At 42.8% G+C, this 8,837-nt stretch overlaps 1 long non-coding RNA gene across 1 annotated transcript; it reads right to left on the bottom strand.

Moving 5' to 3' along the window:
* Positions 1 to 2,457: 2,457 nt before the first annotated feature.
* Positions 2,458 to 5,921, bottom strand: LOC142485364 (uncharacterized). The gene is made up of 3 exons (XR_012798403.1): positions 5,786 to 5,921; positions 4,811 to 4,867; positions 2,458 to 2,786 (listed from the first exon to the last, which is right to left on the bottom strand). It is a non-coding gene; the product is annotated as an uncharacterized LOC142485364 (long non-coding RNA).
* Between the last annotated feature and the right edge of the window lie 2,916 nt (positions 5,922 to 8,837).

Below are 8,837 nucleotides of genomic sequence, written 5' to 3'. Positions count from 1 at the left end.
AACCTCATTTCATCGCACTGGCCGCACTATTGTGTTTTCTATTATTCTTTCATATATTTGCTGTGAACACCCTGTGCTCCCCTCACCTGGAAGACAACAAGAATCGTAAAGACCAAGGAACCATCTACAGAGGATTTTTTTTTCTAGCGCTGCTTTTCATTTATTACCACACGAGATTTATTCACTATCGGTTGTGCTGATGATAAATTAGTTATTCTCTCAAATATGTGGTGTTATCACTTACATGTTGTAATATTTGTTCACTTTAACTTCATAATTTATGTGCACAAGTATTGTATTGCACTGTTCAGTGTGTTAAGTGTGTATTATACACATTAAACTCTACACCCTTCCGGTAATTAGGAGCGCCCGATTACATCTCTTTTTCTCTAGCTGCTCCCATTGCCCCGTTTAAACTTCCCTCCACGGACCCTGGGTAATTCAGGCGAGCCCTTGCCTCCTGATTAGTCAGTGAACAGCAGCCACGCTGTGATTGGTCACCAGCCCCTCTACCATGCTTTTCTATGGCAGCGGTGAAGCTAGATAAGGGAACCCGATCAGCGCTCCACGGCTCATTCGGATCCTAACGTGTAGGTGATTTAAGCGGTGAGATCCGAGGCTTTGTCATGGACGCGGGAGCAAGACTTTTCAGCTGGACTTCTGATAGCGCTCTGCCGCAAATTTTACCTGGTATGGACAGTCCCTACCCCCATTGGAGAGTGGAAGCAAGCCCTGGATAACCGTTTGATGTGGCACTCAGCACTGTGTCAGAATTCACCCCTGTATGCCCTGTTTTTGTGAGTATCGCTCCGATTTGTGTTTTTGTGCTGGGCTTGCTGGCTTCGGCTGGAATAAAATGTTTTTATTGAACGGCTTTGTCCTGCCTTTTGCCTTAATCACCTCGGTTAAGTTCCTGTCTCCCGTCACAGTAAGCATTAAACAATAGATAAAACACAAATTAACAATTTCAGTCTAAAGGTTAAAGCAGCAACAGGTCTTGTTATTTTGTGTATAACCATACATCTCTAATAACTTACCTGCATACTCTAGCTTCAACACATTTCAATAAATAGAAGTCTATCAGTAATTGTACAGTTTTTTTGTATTTCAGAGCCCCAAATTATTTTGTATAATGTTCACAACGACTGGAATACATAACAGCTAGTCTAACATTATAATCCTTGTGTTAAGCTAGAGTGGTTTAAAGGTGCATTTCTGCATATACCCAAACTGGAACTAGCTAAAAACTAGCTGATCTCTACCCTATGCAAGCACTTATCACATATAATATATTAAAAGCACTTGCATTATATTAAGTGCATTTTAATAACAGCCGTATCGCTGATCTAATAAGCCACGACTCAGCTGCAAGAAAACACGGGTGTTTGAAGTGGGCTTACTATCTACAATTGTTTAACCCCCCCCCCAGTATAAAATTAGCCCCTTAGCAAGATTGATATAAATCTAACTATATGTATCTGGCCCCTGGCACTGTACAGGTTGTATTTTTTGTTAACTTAATAGTGAATGGGCCTGGAGGGTGGGGAGGTGATTTACGAGAGGCAATGAGAGGGGCCTTTGGAAGGACGGCACAGCCAGAATAGGGTCCCAAAGGCCTGGGGATTGGCCTGCTAAAAGCTACAGTGGGCCGAAAAAAGGGGGACACAGACATGAGGGGTCAGTATAGGGGTGAAGCCTAGAGGCCCACCAATTGCTGTGAGACAGTTGGCGGCCAGCAAAGGGGCTTATAAGGAGTGCAGCCTCACGTTAGGGTCGCTGTTAGGGGGGAATTTGATTCGCCGGCCCGGGACAGTAGCCCCAGCTGTCCCCACATTGCCAGCCTCAGACACACATGTTATTGTGAGCAAAGTTACATTGTACCAGATGTGAGACACACAGAGCACTACACGCTCTTACTGAAGGAGAGAACCAGAGAAGCACAAATGCTGCATCTTTAAAATAAGTTTTTTGACAAAGAGTTTTATTTTTCCTGACATAGGACCCCATGTGACCTGTGATGATCTATGTAAGCAAGTAAACAAAAAGAAAAAAATAGTATGCAAAAAAAAAAAAGAAGTGCTAAGAGTATAATAGAAAGGACTTGACTGCAGACAGATTTAGGTCAGCTCTGCGAGGGGTGAGGAGCTTGGAAAACCAATGGCTTTTCTGAAGACAGACATTTCAAGGGTCGAATTTATCTCTGCTGTGATGGGGAGATAGAGACCGTTCTTCTCCATGTGGCCTATATTTAAATCTGAAACATCCGCGCCAGTTACACACATGAAAGAACAAACGAGAGGGAATGAAGAAATACATCAAGATGAAGAGGCAAAGGATTCCAGTGAGGGTCCAAAGACCAAGAATTTCATATGGTTCATACTGTATCTTCCAGTAGCCAGTTTAAGTCCAAATGCATTACGGTACCAAAACAAACAGCAGAAAATTAAGAATCATGTACACGGTCCAGCAGCGAGGCATTTCTGCTTCAGTTTATTTTAAGTCCAGCTCCATGTGCAGCGCACAATCGGTCACATTCTCAGGATGAAATAGTATGTCAGAAGATTTTAAAGTCACATAATGGAGTCTTATGATGCATCGCTGCAGTCTGAAAGTCTAACTTAACCTTTTTTGGGTCAATGAGACATACAAAATATGATAATAAAGGTTTCCAAGAGTTCTCTGTAGCTTTCTCCGTTTGTCTCCAAGCTGAGTTCCTCAGAAGGAAGGTGCTGCGAGCTTATGGCACTCTAACTAAGCAGCGTTCTGCTGCTCAATCTTCTGAGAAGCTGGAAATAAAAAAATACAACAACAGTGAGAGTCGTGGGACAGAATCCTATGTCTAGATTGTGCTCTTCAATGTCAATTTCTTCCACTACCAACTGGCACTTTCACATTAAATAAAAAAAACATTTTGTACCAGAACTTTTCTTTCTTCCTTCTGCATATTTACATGCTACACCCACCCCCACAAACACCTTTCCATTAACAGTGCAGTCTCCACTTTTCACCTTAATCAAAAGCGCTATAATAATGAGGCTGGGACAAGCTGGTCGGGTTTTTAGTGTCTAAACATTGATAGATTTACAACAGCATTGCGTTAACAACAGCACAATGAGACCAAAGTATTTCCTAAGCATCTCTTTGCAAGGGATGCGAGAGGTATAACGGTGGAAAGAACTAAACCGTGAATGATGGAACCTCCCATCCAAGTCAATAGTGTATAAACTCATTGAATTGTACTGTATGCTTCTGATCTACAGTACTTTTTAGGTATATGAAGCATCCCAACCTAAATGGTTAGGTGGTGGAGCGTGAAGATGAAGATGATGATATTGATATATATAATGGAAATATTACTGTATGCTCATTGCATGTCTTTGACAGGTCTGCAAACCCGCCTTTCACCATTATCACCCAGCACTTCCACTGCAGCAAGGGATTCTGGGAAATAACATGCAAATGAGCACACAGTGCCACCTTTTGCTTCAAAACCATCAACATGGTTCCCTATAGGCTTAAGCTTGCTGCATGGTCACAACTTTGAGCACAGCCAGGGTCAAGATGCAAAGCCAGTAAACCCACCCACAGAAAGCCGTTTCGACCTTATTGGGTCTCAGTGTGGGGTTGGTTATACTGGCTATGCAAAAATGAAGCAAGGATAGGTTTTACCATACTTGGTTATGGGCTATGATGCTGACATACAGATGGAGCAAGACTTTCCGTTTTCGGCACCAGGGCATGCTGTGAAAACGTGACTGCCGTGGTGCCGGAGAATTATCGCTCCAGGAGGGTCCGATTCGAAAGCATGGATCCCCCCTGCAGGATGGCATGGGCAGCACCATCACTGGAGCCGCGGCTTGAAGCTCTCTCAGGCCCTGGCTCCGGAGACAGCAAGTCTCAGTACATCTGTACAGCACACAGCACTAAAAACTCATGTAGACCGCAAGCTTTAGAAGAAAATGCATGGCTTTGATCAGATGGCACATATATTTGAGCCGTTACAGTTACAAAGACAGCAGGTGGGATGAAGTATCTGTATCTAGTATAAAAATGCCTACATTCATCTCAGACACAATGGCCTTGGCCGTCACTCACGTGCATTAAAACCGTCAGCATTATAGCTACATGCAAGTGATTTAGTACAGTATAATCAAGATTGTTTTTCAAATCTGGACCAGCGAGGTCAGCCCAGAGCTGAACAAGATTGTGTGCCCTGTCAGGTCGCACCACCCTGGTGCAATTCCAAAACACAAAACAGCATAACTGGTTGATGTAAGGCTGTCTTCAATTTAGTGTTACTCTATGTTACAGGAAGGGGCTAAGGTGGAGTGGCCAACTCCAGTCAAGGGCCACCAACAGGTTAGCTTTTTAATGGTATCTCTGCTTCAGCACAGGTGGCTCAATCTACAACTGTGTTGGCTATTCCTGTGAGAAAGTGTGTTCTGAGGAAAAACAAGCTCACGTCTAGAACAGCGGTTTGAAACTTGTTCACAAGGACCCCCAACAGACCAGGTTTTAAGGATATTCCTGCCCAAGTACAGGTAGTTCAGTCCAAATGATTGAGCCACCGGTGTTCATGTAAGGATAACAACTGCGGAGCCACTCAGACTTCCTGAACCAGCAGGTGAGCTACAGCACCGGGGACAATACCCATGTAGTGGCCAGATCTTCAGTGGCAGGGGAGGGGGAAACAGGTGCTACACCTGTTATGTGTATTTGTATCTCCATTTATGTAAAATTATGTTTTCAATAAAATTCAAGTTTAAAAAAAAAAAAGCTCCAATCCAGCTGCCATGTCCCACAAATGTACCTGGAGTTAGTTATCTTCTGTTGCAGTTTATTGTACTTGTCTGGGGTGCGGCAAGTCCTAATCAAACAACGGATGAAATGAAACAGAATAAGAACACTGGCATATACAGTAACATAATATGGATCAGTTAATTCAGCCCCCGCAACTTGCTGAACCTTCTACATTTAGCTGCTCGTGTGTATTTTTGTAGAGAGTGGGGTACGCTCCTCCTTTTATGGTTTTCTCTAAATGGATTATTATAACAGTTATCTGGTGCAGAGGAGATTTAGCGCTTCCCACACACACTACAAAAATACTGTTTCAGGATCTATCTTGGACAGTTTCTCTGAGTTTAAGCTGCTGAATACACAAAGTCCTAAATCTCATTAATGGTTTTACTGGTATATACACATTTTTGGATCATGATTGAATTTATTTACACGTAACCACATCAACTATATAATTTGTAGATATATTTGAACACAAATATTTCCCATTCATTTATCACAAGAAAATCACAAGTTATTTCACATAGGAAGCGCCTGTTTGAGGTGTCATACTGTATATGTATTTTGCCATTGTGGGAGTGACTGACGTGCATTAGAGAACCGAAAGCATGGTGGAGATGAGGAAAATCTGCCGGGATGAGGACATTTAAATACAGAACAGTATCCTGCGGCGCTCAAAAACTCAGTGACAAAAGTCAAATAGACATTTAAAGTCTTAGTGATGCAGACATAATGCACAAAGATTTGGGAAAAATCCCTTCTTTGGGTGCATAATCGTACAGCTCTGGAAGGGATTTCCCCCGAAACGTTGTGCATTATATCTGCATCATTAAGACTTTAAATGTCTATTTGACTTTTGTCACCGAGTTTTTGATCACTGCAGGATACTGTTCTGTATTTAAGTCTAGGGGGCGATATATGCTGGGATTCTCACTTTCCTGCTAGAGCCCCAACCCCCATCATCTTTGGCTCCTTTGAAGTGACTGACCTGCTGCATTCTTCCTTTGCTCGGCCATTGAGTAGATTTCATGCAGGTGTTTCTTCTGATCATTACTTAGCGGGGCTGTCAGCGAGTGATACCACGAGAGATCTTGGCCCTGCACTCCTAAACAAGACAGTCTCATCACATCCATGCGTATGTACAGCTTATAACAGTCTGGAAGATGCATGCCGTGGAATGTCCCTTTTACTAGGACATTGGCAGGCTGTATTTCACAGCTTCTCGTGAGGCCAATATCCCTGATGCCCATTACTAGGTGCTACTTTTGTTCGAAAAGCATCACCTGGGTGATTTAAATGTCACTGAGTATATTTCACAGTGAAATCAGGCAAAGACTCCTTCCTCTCTGGGGTTAACGCCTGGACCGTCCTGTCACAAGGCTGGATCGGGCGCTCACACTGCTGGGACTCACTACCTCCGTGAGTAGGCGGGGGCCGTGGATCACCTTGGTGTGCTGTCAGAAGGGACCGTCCTGGGCGTCTTCCAATGTTCTCCTTCGGTTCACCTCCAGAGTCGCCGTATTGCAGCTTGGAAGGGTAGCTGGGACGGTCTAGGCGTTATCCCCAGAGAGGAAGGAGCATGCAGGAGCTGACAGCCAGCAGCATTTAAGGCTACCACCTTTCTCACAGGCAACTCTGACCTTTACACACTTTTACCAGTTCAGCTATATGATATTTAGCAATATCACTTTTAACAATTGTTTATGTATTTAATGTATGTTTTTGCATTAGTAGTGCACCATATATGTATATTTTAATTACTATTGACCACTCACTTTGAAGGTGAATATAAAGTTGATTCCATTTTTCCATTGCACCTCCAATTAATTTATTTTTCTAAACTGCCCTTAAAGCCCGACATGCCCTAAAATATTTCGCTGTGCCGCCTTCTCTAAATACCATGGGAGCGATGTATCAAAGCAATTTTGGAGCAAAATGTAAGCATGGTTTCCATCTTGCACCTGCATGCGTCAATGCATCAAGCACTTTGCTCTTCGTCTTGTTCCATGGGCTTGCTTGATACTTGGGAACTGACAGTATGAGTGAGATACATAACTCAGAATATAATGAGATGTGTCAAATTCTGCACCTCCATGTCTCACCTCTTCTCCCTTTAATCGGTGTAAAACGAAAAACAAAAATGTGATAGTGGTATAAGCTTGTGCCTTCTAATATTCTGCACCAGATGTAAGAGACGATTTCTTACATTTGTTTGATGCAGATACGCTCCAGCAAAATGGCACAATGTGTCAAAACTTCTTGCCAACAAAATTGCTTTTATACAGAGCTCCTCCGGTCTCTCTCCTCCAAGCCCTTTAATTAGAAGCATTTCCCCACTTAACCCCACTTTCATTTTTGTGCCGAACCACACTGAAAAGTAACGTACTGAGCAAAGCTTCTGTAAAGAACTGGTATTCATCAAGGGCATCTACTGAGTCCAAAGGAGTACTGAATCCCTCCAAGGCAGTCTCCTCCAGAACTTCATCGTCCCAGTCGTCCTCTTCCTCCTCCTCTTGCCCGAGGTTCTCCTGCATGGCCTGACCTAACCCGTTTCCTTCCTCCTCATCACTCGGAATTTCCTCTTGAAAAGCAGAGAGCATGTTCAGCATGTTTACAGCCCGTCACCAAGGGAGACTTTCAGCTCCTCCGTCACACACACACACACACACGACTTAATGCAACACAACATTATGCATACACATGAAGGCACATATATTGTGTTACACTAAACTCAGACCAATGTTTTGCACACACACACACACGTAAGACTTCATGCAACACAACACTATGCATACACATATATTGTGTTAAACTCAACTCATACCAATGTTTTATACACACACACACACACACACACACATGAAATGCCATCTTTCACAATGGTTTCTTCGTGCAGTAACAGACACACATTTTGTATACACAAATCCAAAACTCCATCTCCTGGAAAGAATGGCACATACGTGTTACAAATATTGCTGCAGCTACACAAATGCAATCCCGATATATTTATTTTGCAGAATTTTTTTAAATGATATTTTATTCCCTGTGAATATTTTATGTGTTAAAATCGAGACATGGTCTTTTTGTGATGCTCACGTAACACTTGTTTTAATATGGCCATGTATTCTATCTATGCGAGTGCTGTTGGGGTGTTAAACTATTTACATAAGCAACAGAAAAACACACTACCAATGTACTGTATATCCTTTGAACCCTTCTTTGTTTTCCCTGTAATGCTACATACAGTACAACCCTACAAATCGATCCCTAGCCATGTCTTATTAATATGCTTCTTTTAACATGCAGGATAAAGCCTGCAATTCTCTATTGTAATGCAACATTTAATATCTTTTTGTTCCAAATAGATTATTTTTGTTAGGAGTTACATACAGTGTTTAAAAATAAGATGTATGTTGACCAAGGCAAGTTAAAATCCTGAATCCCAATGTGAAGATTAGCTAGTCTTTCCCAGGCTACAAGCTTAATGCTGTATCGTTTTCTTCCCAATAATTGATGGCTTTATTATTAAAGTGTGCTTAGGACCGAGGACAGAGGATTCTGGGATGTCACGGCTGTGCTTTTTTCCTAATGTTGCAAATATATTACCATCTCGGAACATTCCTGGTATACCAGTCGGTCTCAGTACACCCAGAGCCTGTCTTCCTTCCTGAGAAAGGAGTGAGCCAGAGGTTCTTACCGCTTTCCTCAGTCTCACTCTTTGGGTCCTGCAAGGATGGCCGCTGGTCAGGCTGCTCACGGCTTGCACACACCTGTCTCAGCCCAAGGAAGAGAAGCAGAATCAAAGGTACAATGAGGGAAACAACAGCGTCGACTGATGGCGGTCGGTTTGGAAGCTCCATCAGATTGCTGAGTCCTATTATACACACTTTCCGGTCATGCAGCCTACAAGACAAGCAGCAGATCATAAGACAGACATGGTGCATAGAGCCTCACAAAAAATACTGCTAAGAAGCTTCTATCAAATTCCCCACATTATCATGAATTACGGCTCATTGGTACAAACCCCAGCACGAGTGGCG

The sequence above is a fragment of the Ascaphus truei genome, unplaced genomic scaffold, assembly GCF_040206685.1.
Source record: "Ascaphus truei isolate aAscTru1 unplaced genomic scaffold, aAscTru1.hap1 HAP1_SCAFFOLD_568, whole genome shotgun sequence".
Classification (NCBI taxonomy): Eukaryota; Metazoa; Chordata; class Amphibia; order Anura; family Ascaphidae; genus Ascaphus; species Ascaphus truei.
Note: the sequence above shows the minus strand (reverse complement) of the source record. Positions and strands in the feature narration are given on the sequence as shown.